Source organism: Lissotriton vulgaris, chromosome 2_1 (assembly GCF_964263255.1).
Source record: "Lissotriton vulgaris chromosome 2_1, aLisVul1.2, whole genome shotgun sequence".
NCBI classification, from domain to species: Eukaryota; Metazoa; Chordata; class Amphibia; order Caudata; family Salamandridae; genus Lissotriton; species Lissotriton vulgaris.
This window is the reverse complement of record NC_141687.1, coordinates 1,805,765,720-1,805,785,379: the sequence shown is the minus strand read 5'-3', so window position 1 is coordinate 1,805,785,379 and position 19,660 is coordinate 1,805,765,720. Positions and strand designations below refer to the sequence as shown.

Sequence of the window (19,660 nt, the reverse complement as noted above, 5' to 3'; positions counted from 1 at the left end):
CAATAGGGTTCTTAAAGGCAGGGGAACAGGAGGGGAATCAAAACAATGGAATAAGTAATAAACTAGGAAGCAAAACACACCAGAAGCTGATTAGTTGCTGTATCTGACTGCAGTCTAAAGACAAAATTAGAGAAAAGCAAAATGCAACACAGGACTCTTGAAAATCTGTAAAAAGATACATAGGAACAGGATACAGACGCAAGAGTTCCGGGTAAGCAAAGGCTCATCAAACAATACATGAACTAGAAAATCTAGCATTAACAACCTGTAAGTAGATGCAGGTAGCAGCAGGACCAAGGTGGAATAACATGGTTGGGCTGCACAAAACTAGTTACAGGTGTTTGTGAAATGCCATTGTATCGCAAACCCTTGAAGAGAGAGTCCAGAATGAGAAAGATACTAACTGGCACAGTTAAAAACACTGCATAGGGTTTGCTGGATTTTCGTGAATATGTGGCAGTGCATTCTGTGTCAAATGTGGACCATGTAAAAATGTAGTTTCTAATTTCTCCAAGATTGAAGAGGCATGCAGGCAGAAGGCACAGAGATCTTTTGGATCAGCTCTGGTGATGATTTGTAGACTGCATGTTGCCTGAGCTCAACATCTCTCAAAGGAAAAGAAACTGAACAGCAGCATGGAGAGGTCACCAAAATGGAAGAACCTTAAATCCGCTCAGCTTTCCTGGTGCTGTCCTTTTTGTGGTGCTCCAAACCGTGATATTTGACTTTATTCCATTTGTTTCTTAGGACATTATTATTACACTTTTAAGTCTTGCTGCATTTGGTAACTCTAATAGTGTAACACAATTGATTTATTACATATGATATATTGCGGTGCAGCCTCACCAAAGTGCTGGTTAGAGCACTCAGCATGTGTGTGTCCTAAGCCTGTTTAATTATGTCGTCTGCAGATGTTTTTGCAAAGGTTTTCATCTGGTAGAGGAACTATGATGGTTGTTTGTTTTTTATGAATCCCTTCCTTTCTGAAAGCATTCTCTTTAGTAACAGAATAATGGGTCAATATGAGCAATGTGACTGGTATAGAATCGTATGCTCCCATCTACAGTTACTTACAGGTTAGACCTCGAAAATAACATTTCTGAGTAATCTGTTCATTACTTTGAAGAACTTGCTGACTCAATTATTACAAAGAAACTGTAAAGCACAGTGCACCAAATGGCCGACCACTTCTGGGCATGAAACAACGGAAGCAGTAGGACTTTAAGGCTATTAAAACCATCCACCCCTAGAGGTTCTAATTACTAAAAACGAAGGCCTTTTTTCACAGTAGCAGCTGTGAACAAAAAACATTGGCTCTTAGAAGCAAGAAGCACACCATTGTATTCAATGGAGTGCTCCACATTCCATTGTTCTAATATTAAATATGTTGTTGTCTGATTATTCTCAACCATTCCCACCTTCAAAACACATTTACTTTACCTTTGGCAAAAGTTAATTTTCATGCATTTCCATGATAGGAAACCTGCTGTATTAAGTGCATATACACACAGGCACTTGTGAATTAATGTGTTCACTTCCTTTAACAGATAGGCCCAAACAGAAATGCCACTAACAAATTGTGCAGAAAGTTCATTAGACTGAGAATTTTGTGTTTGCAGAATCTAAAATTCCACTTGTCAGCTTCTATAAACTAGGATTGGTCATTTGCAATTTGAAAGTGGAAGTCTACGTGTGGGTTAGATATGCAAAGTGCTTTGTGAATCAGGGCCACAGTTCACAAAGGCTGGCCACTAAATTTAATTAAATGTGTACCTTCTGACAGCATGCTACAGCCTTCTATGGTGGCTCAGTGGATTAAGGCATTGACTCCAGGGTTCCCGGGTTGACCTCATGGTCACTGGTTCAAATCCCAGTGGATCCTCTTAGAATTTCATTTTCCCAGGTGTGATAAAATCAATGACATTGCATTCCAAAAACATCTGTTGATCATGGAAAAAATGCCTAAGGGGGTTTGATGGACTTTATAAATGCACATGTTAAGTTAAATATAAACTCTTTTGGGAGCTACATGTCTCACAAATACTATGTAACGATACCACAGTTGGCCTTATTATGAGATTCTTGACAGCTCTGCCTCCTGAAGTTAGCAATGGCAGGTTCTGTTAATTAGCATTACAACTGGATCTCTGAGGGTCTCCTTAGTAATCAGGAGTTACTGTGGGAATCAGTAATTCTGGTCCCAATTCCTAACCTTTCCTTAGGACATCGATCTGGGGTGTTCTTTTGGATCTCATGACCTGATTTGACTAGTAACTCCCACTGCTGCTCAAATCAGGAGAAGGCTGCGGAAAATGGCTTGCATGGAAGCTAAAAACCGACATTGCAAGAAACAAAGTGAAGGGCCTACACCAACAAAACCAATCAAGTTTGATCACAGACGAAGAGGCAATTAGAAGAGAATTTGCGACTTTCTTCTCAGAATTATATACTGAAGATATTAATCCATCCAATGAACAGATAGAGGAATACTTAAGAGAAATATAGTTTTTAGCCTTAACGTAAGAAGAGAAAGACGAGTTAAACAAGGAAATCTCAATCACTGAAGTAGAAAACGCGATAAGAACCTTGAAGAAAGGTAAAGCCGCAGGCCCAGACGCATTGCCAATCGAGCTTTACATGACTCTGATGGAAACTCTATCCCCATACATAACGGAGTTGATAAATCAATCTTTCAAAGAACATCATAAACTGCCTGATTCTTGGAATGACGCAGTAATAACAATAATTTTAAAGCCAGGGAAAGATCCAACTAAATGTGAATCCTACCGCCCGATATCTCTGCTTAACGCAGATTACAAAATATTCACAAAGATAATGGCAGCTAGACTGGGAAGACTCATGCCCCAGCTCATACACCCAAACCAGAAAGGTTTTATAAAAGGAAGGCAACTACATGAACTCACACACGAACTTTTGAGTGCCATAGACATCGCCACACTAAATAAGATCCCTCTAACGATACTGACCGTCGATGCTGCTAAGGCATTCGACAGAGTAAACTGGGCTTTTCTGAAAACAATAATGATCAAAAATAATCTAGGTAATTCCTTCCTACATGCTGTAGAAGAAATTTATAAAACTCCAAGATCAAAAATATTGGTAAATGGAAACCTCACAAATGACATTAAAATACAAAGAGGTACCAGACAGGGATGCCCCCTTTCTCCCTTGCTTTTTAATTTATATATTGAGCCTGTGGCAAATAAACTCAGAAACAACAAGGAAATAACTCTTTTCAACCATCTAGGATGGGAAAAAAAGATTGCTCTTTATGCAGATGACCTGATGCTATTTACAGAAAACTACGCCAACTCTAAGTTAATCATAGAAAAAACCTTAAACAGCTTTGGGAAAGTTTCAGGGTATCTAGTTAACCATACCAAAACTGAAATTGTGACATGGAACACAAATTCCAACAGCCCAAATGTTAAACAAGAGATAAAATACTTAGGTATCTTAGTGAATCAAAATTTAGAAAAAATTCCACAGAACAATCTAAACAGAGTGGCACATGAGGTAAGGAAATTATTAAAAGTATGGTCTAGCCTTCCCCTAAGTTTTATAGGGAAAACTAACATCATAAAAATGACTGTACTACCTAAATATACATACCTCTTTAATAACATTCCGTTAGAATTTAAAAAAGATTCACTAAGAAAATTGCAAGGAGAAATCACCAGCTTTATATGGATATCTAAAGGAGTAAGAATATCAAGGAAAACACTTAGGAGGAAAAAAGAATACGGGGGGATAGCAAGCCCAGACCTGATAGAATATCATAGGGTATTTCACTTCAAAAATATGAGAACACTCTTAAACATTCATCAATACTATCCAGAGCATTTACAGGCAATGACAGCAGCTGAAGATCACTTTCTTTTCAAGTTCGGACACCAAAAGTACTTCAAAAAAACCAAACTAAAGATATTAAAGGAGGCAGCTAAATTATGGATTAAAATCAGAACAATTCTAAATATCTCATATTACAGCCCAATGGCACCGGTATGGGATTCACCAGGAACCCCGGATTGTTTAAAAGACGAGGGGCTATGTTTTTGTCACCCAAAACTGGGTATACCATGGAGCTTGAGCTGGCTAAACTAACTAAACTTACAACAGTTGAGCTTAGGGTACAGTGTAGGGCCAAGGGGCTACCTGCTGCTGAAAGAATTAGGAAAGCAGAAATGATTAGGTCCCTTATGGCCTGGGCAGTGACAGCTCCAAGGAATGAAGGGAAGGGGGAGGATGACCCTTCCAATGACCTCCAGGAGAAGGATGATAACTTGTCCAATGCTTCTAGCACCAGGTCCAGATATTCAGCTCATGGAGAGAGAGAGAGAGAGAGAGACAGAGAGGTGGGGGGGGGAGTTTCCTCCACAGAGAACTCAGGTATGTCCTGTATAGAAAAGGAGCTGGAAGCTCAACTAGCTTATATAGCTTTAGAAGAGAAGAAGTTTGACCTAGCTAAGAAGAAGTGGGCAAGGGAGGAAGACAAAAGAAATGGTGGCAGCGAAAATTCAGATGTTGAGGTGTCCAGGGGTGGTGGGTTTGATCACAAGCTTCCCAAGGGGCTAGTGCCCAAGTATGTAGAGGGGGATGACATTGACAAATGGACGATTGCATTTGAAATGGCCGTTAAGATGATAAGGGTTTACTCCTGAGGGAGGCGATCCCAGTAGCTGAGAGGGATAAGCTTCTGACTCTAGAAGGGAATGAGACAGAATCCTACTCCCACATGAGAAAACATCTAGTCAGTGAATGTGGTCTTACCCCAGAGCAGTTGGTACAGGGTGAAGTTTAAGGACACCCAGAAAGTAAAGATACAGTCCTAGGTGGACTTTGTAGACATATCAGTGAAGGCACGAGAGGGCTGGATTCAAGGTAACCAGGTGAGTCCTAATGAGGGGCTGTACAATTTATTCCTTAAAGAGCGCATCCAGACTCCTAGTGTACAAGTGAAGTTATGTCACTATCTCGTAGACTCTGAGTTGTCTGTTCCCAGACCACCGGGGGAGATAACTGATGAGTGGGTGAGAACCCAGGTTTTCAATCAGTACAAGGGGTGAGACAACAAACTGGGTGTTTAGGACAACAAAAGCCAAAGAGGGAGGTGGTAAGTCCACCACAGAGACTTCCTCAGCATCCTAGAACTCTAAAAAGGAGGAGAGTAGATCCCACATCCAACTCTGATAAGCAGAGGCTGGGGGACACAGGGCTGAAAAATACTTGGACACTAGGGTATGCTTTGACTGTCAGCAGTCAGGTCACTTCAAGGGTGACCCCGCCTGTTCCAGGAAGGTGGTCAGCAGTGGGCTGTCCAGTGTAGCCATAGAGGAGGACTCCTCATAGCACTGTGCTGGGAGACAGGTCCAGATGGTAAGCTGGTAATCCCCGAGGGCGGTATTAGGTGAATGGGATGCCTGCCATTTGCCTGAGAGACACATGGGCCAGTCACGCCCTAGTGACTGACAGGTTGGTGTCCACAGACCTGTATGTGCCAGGAGAGACAAAACAAGTCAGGGTAGCCACAGGTGAGGTCACAACCAAATCTGTAGCCTTAGTGTCCCTAGAGAAGGAAGGGACCTTTGAATGGTATGCTATGGTAGTCTGTTCAGACCTCTCCTTCTATTGTATCCTCGGTAATCACTTCCCAGAGATTGGTCTAATACCAAGTGGGGCAGTCGTCAGGGCACCCCCCCCAACCCAAAGATCCTAGGGAGCCACTTCCTACAGTTAGGAGGCTGGGGTCCCAAAAGAAATGGAAAAAGAGGGGAAAGATAAGCCACTCCTAAAGAGAGTTCCAGTGTGCCAAGGGCCTTCTGTCCCAGCAAGGGAGAAACCCAAAGATTGCACTTGCGAGGCTTCACCTGACCACAAGGAAGACCTGATATGTCATGCAGCTGTCAAACAGCATGATTTCACCCTTGTACTGACAAAAGGGAGAGTGGAAGAATGGAGTCTGTCACAGGATGTTGTAGCCCCCCACTCCGAACAGCAGAAAAGGTTCCAGGAACCTGCAGTGGCCCCTAAAGTAACCCAGCCACGTGTCAGTGAAGAGCTGAGGGTGTGGGTTTGGATTCTGACAGCTGTCAGTAGCCTCTGCCAAGTGCTGGCCTTCATGGCAGCACTGTTGGTAGAATGGGAAAAAGACACCAAGGTCAAAAGTAAGTTAGGCCCCCTGACCCTGATGGTCATGGTGGGGTTGCTTAATTGTTTGGTAACCTCTGTGGGTAAGCTAGGTGCTACCCTAGCAAAGTTAGGTATAGAGGAGGTGGGCACCTCCCTACCAAAACTAAAAAAGGAGGAAGAAAATTAAACAGCTGTAATGAAGGTTTCAGTTTAAAATGGGTCCTGTTACTGTAGAGATGGGTTATCTTCCAGAGGAAGTGACTTTGGCTGGAGGATGTAAGGCAGAGTAGGCCCTGAAATTGAACAGCCTAGTATCTTTACTTTCTTCCTCGCCTGACAGACCAGGAAAACTCTCCCAGGGTTGGGATGAGTCTCCGGGCTGTTGGTTGAGGGGGGTGGGGGTGTTGTGTGAGAAACCAGGGCTTTTTCGTAGTGTCCTCCCACTTCTGTCACCCCATTTTGACTACTAGTTACTGGTTTTATGACTCTGATTGTGCCCTGGCCTCCGCTAACCAGACCCTGGGCATGTGATCTGATTAAAAGTACATGGTAATTAGGTACAATTACCAATGGTACTGACAACCTACCTGTAAGTGGAGAAGCATGGCTCAATGGTTAGAGCGGCAGACCCTGATGCTGAAGTCTGGCCCGGGACCTGGGTTCAATTCCTGACTTGGCGGCTCTTGGACTCAATCTCCCCGGACCTGATAATTCTCGCCTCAGTGCCTAGTCTAATCATGGGTCCCACTCTGGGCAATAGCTTGCGTTATCTCCACAACGGCCCCAGGAGTGCTTGGATGCCTGGCTTCACCTTGGGGGTACCCAGGAGTGGACATCTCACAGGAAAGCCAGGATGGGTTCCACAGCGGTATGAATACAGTGCTACGAGACCTCTGGGTAGAATGTGCTATGTAAATACAAACACATTTACATTTAAGTCCCTAGTATATGGTAGGTCATGTAGGTTTAGAGCCCCAGTAGAGTTCAGGAATTTAAGTGTGCACTGCTGTATTTCTTGCTGTCATTTTTAAAGGCAGCCCTGCCCAGAAGGCTGCTTTTAAAGTACAATTATATGCACATTTGCCTTTGGATGTAAAGGTACTTTCAAAGTCTTAAACAGCCTTATTTTTACATATGTCACCCCGAAGGTCTACCCTCGGTGGCCCTGTGGTAGGGGGCCATGTGAACATACGCAGGGACATTTGAATATGTGTTTTATATGCCCTGGTGAGGGAAAAACTGCCAGTTTAGTTTTTACCCATAGTATCCCCTTTGGCTCCATAGGCAAACATGTGAATCCTTTAATAAAGTATACCTATTGCCAGGATTGAGCTGAAACTTACTTCAAAGTGTTAAAGTGATAGTTAGAATAAATCCAACAACATGCCAAGGTTGTAGCAAAGATCTAAAGCAAAGCAAAGATCTAAATGTCAGTGGTAAGATGCTAGAACCTTTAGTCTTTAGTTAGTGAATATGTGCCCAAGAGCAGAATTATCCTTAGGCATAAAGCAAAGATGGAAACCACACAGAGCCAATGTTTCCTCTTGACTCTAGTTCCAATTCCACCATAACAAATAACTTCATTGGTTATAATTGTGGATACAACATATAAATATATCAGAATTGTCAAAAATGGAATCTACAAAGGTAGACAGTAGTATATGGATGGCATAGGTGACTCATAGTCAGCATCGAATTAGAGTCTTAGGAGGTGGATTTTTTCATTAGAAGCTTTTTTACTTCTTTTTGAAGGAGGTGAAGGAAGAGATTCCACGTACCACTGGAGGTAGGGAGGTCGGGAGGTCCAGATCTTCGGTGCGATCCCTGAAAAAGCTCTGCAACCAGTTCTCTTTTTATGGAAGGCTTGTGGTTTCAGTAGTAGAGAGTTCGCACTTCGCAATTGTCTGCATCCTCTCGATCACTCTAGCCTTTGTGCTAAGTACCTTGGGGTGTTGCTATGCTGGGCTTTATGAGTCACACAGGCGATCTTTAGATGTATTCTTTCATAGTAGGGCAGCCAGTTCAGAACTTTCAAGGTCGGGGAAATGCAGCTATTTCTTTTTGTTCCTGAGACCAATCTGGCCGCAGCGTTAAGCAAGGCCCTCAGCGGGCCAGCTTGTATTTCGGGAGGCCGCATAGAGTGGTGCTTCCATAGTCCAATCTTGGTAGAACTAGGGTTTGCACCACCATTTTTAAGGTGGTCTGTGGGAGGAAGGGTTCAAGTTTCCTTAGTATACTTATCTGGTGAGTAGCTCCCTTAGTAGCATTAGAGATTTGTGCCTGCATGTTCAGGTGTTTGTCGATGGTGACTCCCAAGGATTTCGCAGAGTCAAGGATGTGGGGAGCACAGCCAAATGAAGTTAGATGTTTCAACCATAAGTCTATCTTGAGTGTGTGATTGGGTGGGGAGATGAGGAGGAATTCCGTTTTTTGGGTGTTAAGCATAAGGTGGTTGCCAGTGAGCCAGCTTTGAGTATTCTGTAGATTAGCGTTGAGGGAGATGAAGTCTTCTGGTGATGAGATTTTCATACACAGTTGGGTATAGTCCGCATACAGTTGATATAGAATGTTCGCAGAGTTCAATGCGTTTGCCAGGGGCTCCATGTGTAGATTAAAAAGAATGGGTGAGAGTGTTGATCCTTGTGAAACCCCTATTGTGAGGGTCTCATAAGAAGCTCTTTAATCAGCTTTCCGGGGCCAGACTCCATTAATTAAGTAAGTCTAAGGCACCAAGTCCTTCACAGCCTCAACAACTGTATGAAGGACAAACAAAGGGAAGAGAAAGCAAGGACGCAAGTGATTGTTGGTGAGACTCAATAAAAAGTCAGTGGATTCCCAGCAATCTATCATGATGATCAAAGCTTCTCATTTGGTCCTCCAAACTTAGGGATGGTATGTCTCTTGATCATTGAGACTATAAACCAAACCTGCTGTTACAGACTCAAAAAATGGGTCAAGCCCACAATCACATTCCGACCATAAGAGAAGTAATCAAAGGGAATAGTGCAGTGCAAAGAGAAGTGGTGAAATAAAATAGGGTAGAGAGTCCAGAAAAAAACAGTATTTTATTAGAGTACTGGCTCGGTCCCTAATTAAAAACCAAGAACAGTGCAACAAAACAGTTTTAACAGAATAACTGTCAATGGGCCAACATGTTTCAGCCAAATGGGAACCGTCCCACGGCTTTCTTCAGGGCCTCTGCTCGATATGTATTGCTACTGCACGAACCTGATAGTAAGGGGTGCAAAAAAGGATATTAACATTTTTCTTAATGTTATTGTTCCTCCATCTCAAGTGGCTCTGTGGATGTAAAGCAAGGGATGTATGGACTGCTTCATCTTCATTCTTTGTGTTCTGTTATTTAGGAAGGAGGTGAACCATTGTAACACTGGGCCAGTAAGGCCCATCCTTCGTTCCAGTAGGGACAATAGGTTGTCATGCTTAACCGTATCGAAAGCGGAGGATAGCATGATTCGTTGTGGTCTAGCATTTTTAGTATATCATCCATTATGTGGGTGAGTGCAGATTCCATGCTGTGACCTTGATGAAAGCCGGATTGGTGTTTGTCTAGGAGGTTCAAGTTTTAGATGTGGTTACATAATTATATTTGTACACATTTTTCCAGCAATTTCGCCAAAGTGGAGATGCTGGATGCAGGGCACTAGTTGTTGAGATCTGAGGAGAGGGATTCGGATTTCTTTAGTAAAGGTGTGACCTGCCCTACTTTAAGACAATCCGGTATGGCGCCTTATCTCAGAGAGGCGTTTACAATCTTTGACCAAAGGGGTATAATAAAGCTTTTTATCATTTTGAATAAAGAAGGAGCTAGGGGTTCAGAGAAGTGATTGGAGGGGTTAATAGCTAGAAGAGTGTTATAGATTTCTTGTTCAGGGATGGCCGAGAAGGTGTGCCAAGAGGCTTTGTTTTTTATGGTTTCTGCCTGGGAACTAAAATGGACCTTGGTCTGAGAGTAGAGTTTAGTATCATGAGCAATAGGTTGTTGAAGGGCCTTTTTAGATTGGATGTCGAGTTCAAAGGATTTTGTCTTTTCTAGGAAGAAATTGGCAAGCTCATCGCAGTTTGGTATAGTCGAATCATTTATTACCATAGGGCAAGGCGTGTTGCATGCTTGTTGTTTGACAATTTCGAATCGTTTTTTGGGGCGGTTAATGGCTTGGTTCAGCTGGGTTCTGAAAAAGTCTGCCTTAGCTTTGAGGATCTTCCTGTTGTATGAATTCCTCATTGCTCCAAGGTGAGATAGGTGCTCAGCGGACGGTTCTGATTTCCAGAGTCGTTCAGCTAATCTTAGCTTGCACCTATCAGAGTTCAGGTACTCAGTGAACCATGGTTTGGAGATTTTGGAGGAAATGTTTTTTTCTTGGAGCGGCGCTGTAGAGTCAAGAATTTCAAGCATAGTGGAATTGTAAAAGACTGTGAGGCCATGAACGCCAACCATGTCTGTCTTGGGGATCAGGGCATAGGTGCAATAGTTCACCAGGGCAATTGGGTTAATATTTTGTATATTCCTTTTCCATTGTTTTATTTTTGTGGGTTGGCCCCTTTTAGGAATTACCTCAATATTGATGGAGAAGAGAATGCTGTAATGATCAGTCAAGTCACATGGCGTGATGGATTCTAGTGATACAGTGTTCGTTTTTGCAATGATGAGCTCTAATATCTCTCCCTTGTTGTGGGTTGGACTGTCACAGAATTGGGATAGATCCTGGTCTGACAGAAAAGATTTAAGACAGCTTACAGCATGGTCATTAGAATAGTTCCAATAGAGATTGAAGTCGCTCAGGAAAAACTGTGGCACTTGTGAATTGTCGTTGAATGTAATGACTTCCAATAACTCATCGATGACGTTAGATTATCCCCCGGAGGGTGGTAAATTATGTGAAGTTTGCTGGCGAGGCACTTATCATCAGAGATGTTGATACAAAGATATTTGCAGGAGGATAAAGAGATGGCGTCTGCTTGATTGACTGATATTGTGTTTCGCTTAATGCAGGCTAGCCCACCACCGGGTTTCACATTTCTGTCTAGGTGGATTAAGTTGTTGCTAGGAGGTACCAGAAGGTCAAGGATGGGAGAGGAGGAACTATTTAGCCATGCTTCAGTAAGGACGATAATGTCTAGATCAATCTCGAGGATGAGGTTGTAAATGTCTGAAGCTTGTTTGCTAACGGATCTGCAATTAATGAGTGCACACTTCATCTTGCTAGTCAAGTGGGAGGGAGTAGTCTGGACTAGGTTGATATTTGTTAGGTTTTCTCTATTAATGGATCTGTAGTTGTGAGTGGGTTCTCTGAAGGGGTTGGTTTGAATGGATTGGATAGTACCACATCATGGCTTACTGTTGTCAGACGGACAGGCATAGGATATGAAGAGGTCATCTATGTCATTGTCGGATAGTTCAGCAGTTACCCTCCTAGGACGAGATGGGTCATTGGGGGGAAGGTATCCTACTCTGTCTAGTGTCCTTATTGTGTGAGTTTTTAGCGATGTTTCTTCTAGTTTGGTGACGGATTTGGTTCACTGTGGCACTGGCGGCTCTCTGTGTGATTAGGAGTTATTTGGTGATAGTTGATAGGTTCTGCATCTAAACCTTGAGTTGGGACATTCCGGTGGCTAACTAATTGAATCATGCGATCCAATCTGAATTGGGATAATTAGTTGAGTGTGTTGGTGTGTGTTCTATTAAGGGGGAGTTCCGCAGGTAAGGTCTGGTTGCATGATCTTGTTCACTGGTTGCCTGGGGATATCCTTATTAGGGATCGATGTGGTTAGTTGATCAGGGAGGTTTGTTGGAAGGTCAGAATTAGTGTGGGAGATGGCCTTGAGGTGTGACGGCAAGAAGGGGGCTGACGCAACTGATCGGTGTATGGTCGTTGAGTGGTGAGTTTGGATGACTGGGGTGAGTATCAAGGGTGTTGGGAGCCGATCATATATCAAGGTAGGCGGTAGCTCATTGCGAGCTTTGCATGCTAGCTCAGTTGTAGGTGGGCAGAGAGGGATGCTGTGGGTGAAGTCTGGGTTGGTGTATTCCACCTTGGGCATCAGGTATATCGGTGGTGCAATGGGGTGGCGGCTAGCTAAGAACATCCCTGTTCCTCCTGGGCCAGGGGACTAAGATGTAGTTGAGAGTGATGTGACGGGGGCAGGGTTCATTGGGGGTGTGGAGAGATTTTGTTTCAGTTGTATACGTTATGGGAGATTGTAGTAGAATTGGGGTATCATCTGGATACTCGGAATGAGGAGTGGTGGAGAGTGTGAATTTCTTGCTGTTCACTGCTTTCTTAAGAGTAGGGAAGATCTTGTCTATGGTAGTGAGATTGGAATTAGAGGCTTGTAAAAGGATATTACCATTGTTGTATATGGAAATGGTGGTGTTATGCTCTGCTAACACTACTTTAGTAGTTACTGACCGTTTGAGGGCATGCAGGGTTTTATTGACATTGGAGAATGGGAGCATGGAGTGGAAGATATTTCACTACTGAGCACTTTTGTTTGTGTGGAAGATGAGGTAATTCGATATTATGCCTTTGCTGATGCAGAAGTATGGATCTGAGATAAGAGTCTCAGGGTGAGTTTTCAGTAGGCTGTGTTTGAACCTCTTTGCTGCATTTTTGGAGAGATTGGGGGATAGGTAATGGTGAAGGCATGGTGGCCTGCGGGTTCTAAGTTTTTATTTATTTTTTATTGCGTACTCACACCTTCTTCACTTATATATTTCCTTTCTTCTCAGGGGTTTCCTCTCTGCTTTCTTCCTTGTCCAATTCGCTAGTAGCATTATTTACTATCTGCTATGTTTAGAGATGTCCTACACTGTTTCTTAGATATCTCCTCTTATCTGGAGAGGGTATTGCTAAAAAGGAGGTTAGGAGGCTTTGGACACTGCGGGGTCGTGTATTGCAAGTTGGGGTCCCTTATTGTCAATGCTCTGGACACCAGTGGACCATATATAGAGAGTAGGGTTCACAGAGTTTGGAGAGGTTCATAGTCGACGACTGTTTTAGGATCAGAAGAATTTTCAGTGCTTACATGGATTTGTTTTTCACAAGATTTACTGCAGTAATTGCATTTACAGCAGTGAGTGATGGTATTGAGGGGCCTGATTGCCAGCCATCAATGTAGGTCCAGGCCAATTTTATCGGTGTGCGCATAGATTTAAGGATTGTTTACCGCAACATCAGGCATGGTGTGGTAGCAGTCTGTGTGTAGCCATAGCCCATCTGTAGCACTGATTGACGGTCTGTAGATAATATACCATGTGGGAGTAAATGTTGTGGGGGTAGATTCCCTGCAGCCATTTTAGGATCAGGCTGTTTTTCCGGAGCGCAGGTAGATTTGCAGACCCTTTTACGCAGTGACAGGTGGGGTGAGGCAGCTATCCGTGCAGTATTTGCCCATCGGAGTCAGTGGATGGCTGACCGCAGATATATTGAATAGTGAGTGATACTATTGCAGGTCTTGATTTCCGGCAGCCATTTTTGGTCCTGGCAAACTTTATCGGTGAGTGCATAAATTTGCATAGATTTCCATAGACTGGGGTGAGGCAGCTATCAGTGCAGTCTTTGCCCCTCTGTGGCCGTGGATGGGTGTCTGGGATATATTAAACTGTGATTGATGCTATTGCAGGGCTTGATTGCCGGCCGCCATTTTAAGGCCGCCATAGCCCATCTGTGGCACTGATTGTCAGTCTGTAGATAATTTAGCATGTAATAGTAAATATTGCGGGTCGATTCACGGACGCCATTTTAGGATCAGGCCAATATCCGGTGCGTGTGTAAGTTTCTAACCTTCCGAACACTTACTGCAGTACCAGGGGGAGGGGCGCGGTGGCCATCCATGTAAAGATGATGGTGTGCCATGTGTCCCGATGCGTATGTCTACTGCCAGGCCAGCACTTTGCTCCCAGTCATGATACCATGCTTCAGGGAAAATCCCGATCTGAGCGAGTTTCCCTGGGTGGTTGACTCAGTGTGTCAGGGGCGGTGCAGCCGGTGTCTTGGGGTCCGTCCTGGTGTGAAAATCGCAATGTAGGGTGGGGATGGAGCCGATCAGCTCTGAGTCTCTCTGCTTCAACACTCACTTGGTGGGGAGTCGGCCTGCCCAGGGGTGCCGAGCATCTATGGATCACCATGTAAGTGATTTTCCTCTACATGTTTTTCATGCTTTTCTTGCTTATTGTTGCGTTGTGGTAGTTACAGAGCACCGTGTGTGGGGGGGTAAGCTAGGGATATTTACCTGAAAGGAAATCCCAAGCCCCGGGAGCTGTAGCCAAGTGCTCCTACTCTGCGGCCATCTTGGGCCGTTATTTGAAAGAGCCTTGCTCTGAAAGTTGAAGAAGAGGACTCCCTGCACGCAAAAGGTAAACAGAGCTACACCTGCATCATCTCTACCAACAAGACCTCAGGAGGACAGCGTTCAGTGGACGTTTAAGGAATCGGTAGAGCGCATTGTGAGATTTGTAGACCCAACTTTACAATGAGCAATTCAGAGATTCTGGAACTTGGATTAATGTTGTGGACCCTCAGAGACCCAAAAGAAACGTCTGGAGAAGGAGGACTGCCTTGTTGGACCCTTGGACTGCAAAAGAGAAAATTGCACTTATAAAGACTGTACTTGCTGCATTCACAACGTTTCACAACAAAAGGACTTTGCCTGTCTTATGGGCTAAGGAGAGGACTGCCTGATCAGCAACGGCTAGAAAAGTGCTGAAAGGACTACCTGAAACATAAACAACAAGGACAAATCCACCTGACAAGTTTCACCTGGATATTACTTGGATTGACCAGGTGTATTGTGGGACTTGCAGTCCCAGGAAAACCAGAGCTTCAAATGCTTGGCTGGTGCTATGGACCACTTTCCTGTCAAGAAACAATTCTGGAAGTATGTGTAAAAATGTTACATCGCAGGCATGTCCCGGTCCAGTGCGAACTTTTTTAACCCTTTGAGTGCTATTTGCTTCTAAGCGCTAGTTTTACTTTTATTCAATAAAAATTCATATATCTGGTTCCCTACCTTGGATTTTTAGTTGTTTTGATGTCATTTTAATCATAAAAAGATTTCCTATTTTTATAAATTGGTGTTGGATTTTGTTTGTGTATTATGTCATCCCTATTTAATGTATTGGTTTACTTAAATGCTTTACACACCTGTTTACTAAGTTAAGCATTCCTGCTTCCATTCAGCTACCAAGGATTGAACAACAGAATAATTTATTGAGAGATTGACTGGGCCTCATATTGTGATTGTGGCCCTATTACTGATGGTAGGTACCTACCTACCCCTACTAATAAACCAAATTCCAAAAGACAACAACAGAGAGCTCTTCATTGAATTCTACAGCCTCTTATTATCTTCCAAAGCCACCCACATCTACAGATGGGACCCAGCATTATCTGATCAAAGAACCAATAAGTAAAACCCTTCCCTGGGGATCTGATATCCTCCGAAGATACCTTCTTCCAACATGAGCTTTTTCTTCAGCTAAAGGCATTTTTACTTATGGTTCCAGTGATTTTGGAGTGAGTCTGTATATCTCATTTACAAAATGTCCATCACTAAGATTCCAGTTGAGTTAACTAAGCTCCAAGAAATCAATTATGTTTTAATATTATTTTTCCACGGCATCAAACCCCATGCATTGGCCTACCTAGTACACTCTCAGACCGGCCTGCGTTTAACTGATGATTACTCTAAGGATACTTAGAAGAATTTATGAACATTTATTTGTTCCCTTAAGCTTCAAAGGGACCTAATGGATAATGCCTTTAATAAGACTAAGTATACTAAGACAATAGAAGGCTACATCTATTTCTAATCTGATGTTTCCTATTCACCCTAAAAATGTATTCGGGAATGGTAAGCAGTTTTATAGTAGTTAATATTGAATTTGTAGATTTTTATCTTGAAATTACAACTTGTATTGATTTTTTTCATTGTTCATGCTGATTTCTGCATCCCACCCCTCCCCCTGCACATGATGAGAATGTGTCTTATTTTCGGCCATTGTACGTAAAGGAAGATTAAAGACCCCCTCCAAAGCCTCACTCCCAGGGACTTTTACTCATTTCAGTTTTTGTACATATTCGTTTTCACTTGTTATATCTAGATCTTTTCTGTGTCAAAAATGTTCTACTTGTGTCTTCGCACACAGCCCAGGTGTGCAAGAATTGTTTTCTTCAAGGTCATTGCGCAGGTACTTATGATGTACTCAAAATTTGCATACTTTCTGCTGAGCAAACATAGATTTCAATAACAGAACAGATCTGCTTCTTTTGGTATCTGATATGACTGATAACACTGAAACAAGATCATTTGAAGGACATGTTCTGAACTGGCCTTAAAAACAGTAATTTCACTAACACCCCTGTCTTACCAAGTGGGACCACAAGAGCACTACGTGTTTTGAGATTAGTTAAGGCTTGTTTTCAGGTCTTAATCAGGTCTTAATAAAAATAGGAAAACGGAGCAGTGCAATCTATTAACACATATAGTAGTTCTAATATTAAAGAAACATGAAAAGATAAAAATCTATCTGACTTCAATTATTAGTATATGTTCATTTCTTTAAATCTATGTATTTTTATGTACAGGCAACAGCAAGGTGAAAAAAAGAAGGATGAATTTGACGGACCGCACACCAGGTAAGTCATGGTTTTTATAAGCTATACAAACATAAATGTCAGTTTTGAGGTTGTTATTTTCCGCATTTTGTATTAAGATTCATGTAGGCTCCATGTTAGCTAAATTATTCATTTGTCTTCGCTTTAATTAGATTATTTTCAGCATCTATTTGTTTATTTATTTTATTCATAACATATTCATGTACATATGATTAATTAGAATTTTATTACAATAATACTTGTATGTATTTAGATGTTGTCTATTGCTACAAAATTTCAACTTTTGCCCAGTTCAAAGCACAATCCCGGCCAAAAATGCAATTACAATTAATGTTACCGGGCATAAAGGTATTCTGTTGGAACTCGCTACATTAGGTTATTCCGTTCATGCTATCAAGTTTAACTTGTGGGAAGGTGGTGATGCCCAGTTGTCTCGAGTAAATGTAGAGACAAACTTTGGCATAGCCATTAGGTCTGGCATTGTCTTGCAGCCTTTCAGCTTTGTCAACACTTGTTTTGTCATGGGCTTTGTAAAAGCAGGTTTACAAAGAATGCTCTCAAGTTTAACAAAGGTAAGACAGAGGTCCATTGCTGCTTCAGGAGTAAGATAGCACTGCCACTTTCCTGTGATGTTTGCCCCTAGCCTCGGGAGACTTCTCCTCGTACCTTATCAGCCGTGAGAAATCTAGAAGATTTTACATTATAAAGATTTTGCCTCTGCTTCCCTTACACTTACCCTCGCTGGTTATCAAGGCAGGAATCTTGAGCAGAGAGACCTACAGAAATTCCATGTCCTTATGTTTCCTTGATTACCTGCGCAAATGTATGTACAGAGTATACTGCAGCAGTACGACTATCCCTAGCTCTTCTTCATCATTCCTTGACCTCTGATGCCTCAGACAAACTTCACAGGTTTCCTGTGCCGAAGAGGATTGTTTTTTAAATCCCTTTGTAAGGTGCACAAGGCATTTTCCATGTTCGGCTTCACAACAAATGTTGCTGTTATCATCCTATATACCAGTCTTCTGATGCTAATTTGCTTATCCTTCAGAAGTTCAAATGCCTATACGTTGGGAGAAGATCCTTCTCAGTTCACTCTTTCCATCTTCGGAATAATATTCCTACACCTTTACGTGATCTTTCACATTTCAGGATATTTCTGAAGACTTAGCTCCCCTCTCAGTAATCATGTGAGTGTAGTGTTGCATCAGTATGATATGTAACTGTTATAAGGACCAGAACACATTTCTAGGTTTCAGTTATGCTCCATTAAAGGTTAATAATAATATTAATAATAATGATATTATGTTTTATAAAATGTTACTGTTGGATAAATTGCCAGGGCCTCGACTAATATTTAAAAAAACATTGGCTAAAAGCAAAACAATTTGTGGGTCACAAAAAGCACATATTGCCATGGTAGTTCAAGGTATGGTAGGGAAGTAGTCTGTCTACAAATGTGCTCTTTGTGAAAGAGAAGAATGCTATGTTCAAAGTGAAATTAGTCAATGGCTCAAGGGGCTGACATATTTATTAACCCATGCTTCATGCAGTAATGAGGGAACGAAAAATGTAAAGCACTGAGCAACAGACCAATGGGTAAAGATGGCTGGCTGAAAGCACCAAGTAAGTATAACATATATGTAACTGTAATAAAATAAAAATATCTTGGCTAATACTAGACCTAAAAACTAAGGGATTCTAGTTCTCAAATGAATGGTTGTTTGAATAGATTTAGTTTTACATGTTTCCCGAACAACAGGTATTTTGATTGGGTTCTTATAGAGGGAATTATAGTATTTCCTTGTGAATAGCTTTAAATGTATTCATTGGATAAATAATTTTAACCTTTCAACTCTACAGTGATAAAGCATTTGAAAATAGTCAAATTAGCAGTTCACCTCAATCTGAATAAGATACAAAAGCAATACTACAGCACAGTGATGCGCATCCTTCTTATATCATTACAATGGCAGGGGTAATGCCATGCCATTGCATCCACTAATTACCACCTGCTGGAAGACCTCAACTTCCACCTCGACAACCAACTAGACCCCAACACTGCATCCCTCCTGGACAACCTCCACATCATTGGACTTTGCCAGACCATCACCGCACCCTCGACCCTCTCTTCACAACAGGAAGCTCCATCACTTTCAGCCACACCACCGAACTCCTGTGGACAGACCATCAATGCATCCGCTTCTCCTTCAGAACACCCACCACCCACAGACACCATCACCTTCTCCCACAGAGCAACTGGACCAAAATCACTATCGACTAACTCACCTCCTCACTCAGCAACTCCATCCGACCACCACAGAAGACGGCGACCTAAACAGCGCAGCCCCAGCTCTGCACAGATGGATCACCGACAGTGTCAACACCATAGCCCCCCTCAAGAAGAACAACAACACACGCACCAAGAAGGCCAGATGGTTTACCCCTGAACTTCGAGAGTCCAGGCGCACCTGCCGCCGTCTCCAGAAGACCTGGGGGAACTCCACAGAAGCCCACAACAACTTCAAAGCCACCACCAATGTCCATGACTAGCTCAACAGAAACATGAGGAAAACTGCAATTGAAGACAGAATTTCCAAATACACACACAACAGCAAAGAACTCTACAACATCATCAAGGAGTTCGCCCAACCCACCAGCGGGTTGACTGACATTCCTCCCTCACAAGACCTCTGCAACAAACTCAGCACCTCCTTCCACCACAAAATCATGAACATCTACGACAACTTCGACGAAGACAACCAACACACTGACAACTTCAATGAAGACAACCAACACACTAAACCCCCACCAGTCACCCACGACAACCTGAAGCCAACAATTGACAGCTGGACATCCCTCACCACTGGAGACAC

At 42.6% G+C, this 19,660-nt stretch overlaps 1 protein-coding gene and 1 long non-coding RNA gene across 2 annotated transcripts in view; both read left to right on the top strand.

Moving 5' to 3' along the window:
* Positions 1-16,806, top strand: part of LOC147733303 (uncharacterized) — a 46,631-nt gene extending 29,825 nt beyond the window's left edge. The window contains exon 3 of the long non-coding RNA XR_015308717.1: positions 16,755-16,806. This is a non-coding gene — a long non-coding RNA (uncharacterized LOC147733303). The remainder of the gene's footprint in view (positions 1-16,754) is intronic.
* LOC147733302 (receptor-type tyrosine-protein phosphatase eta-like) overlaps positions 1-19,660 on the top strand; it is a 526,406-nt gene that overhangs the window by 297,243 nt on the left and 209,503 nt on the right. The window lies entirely within an intron of this gene.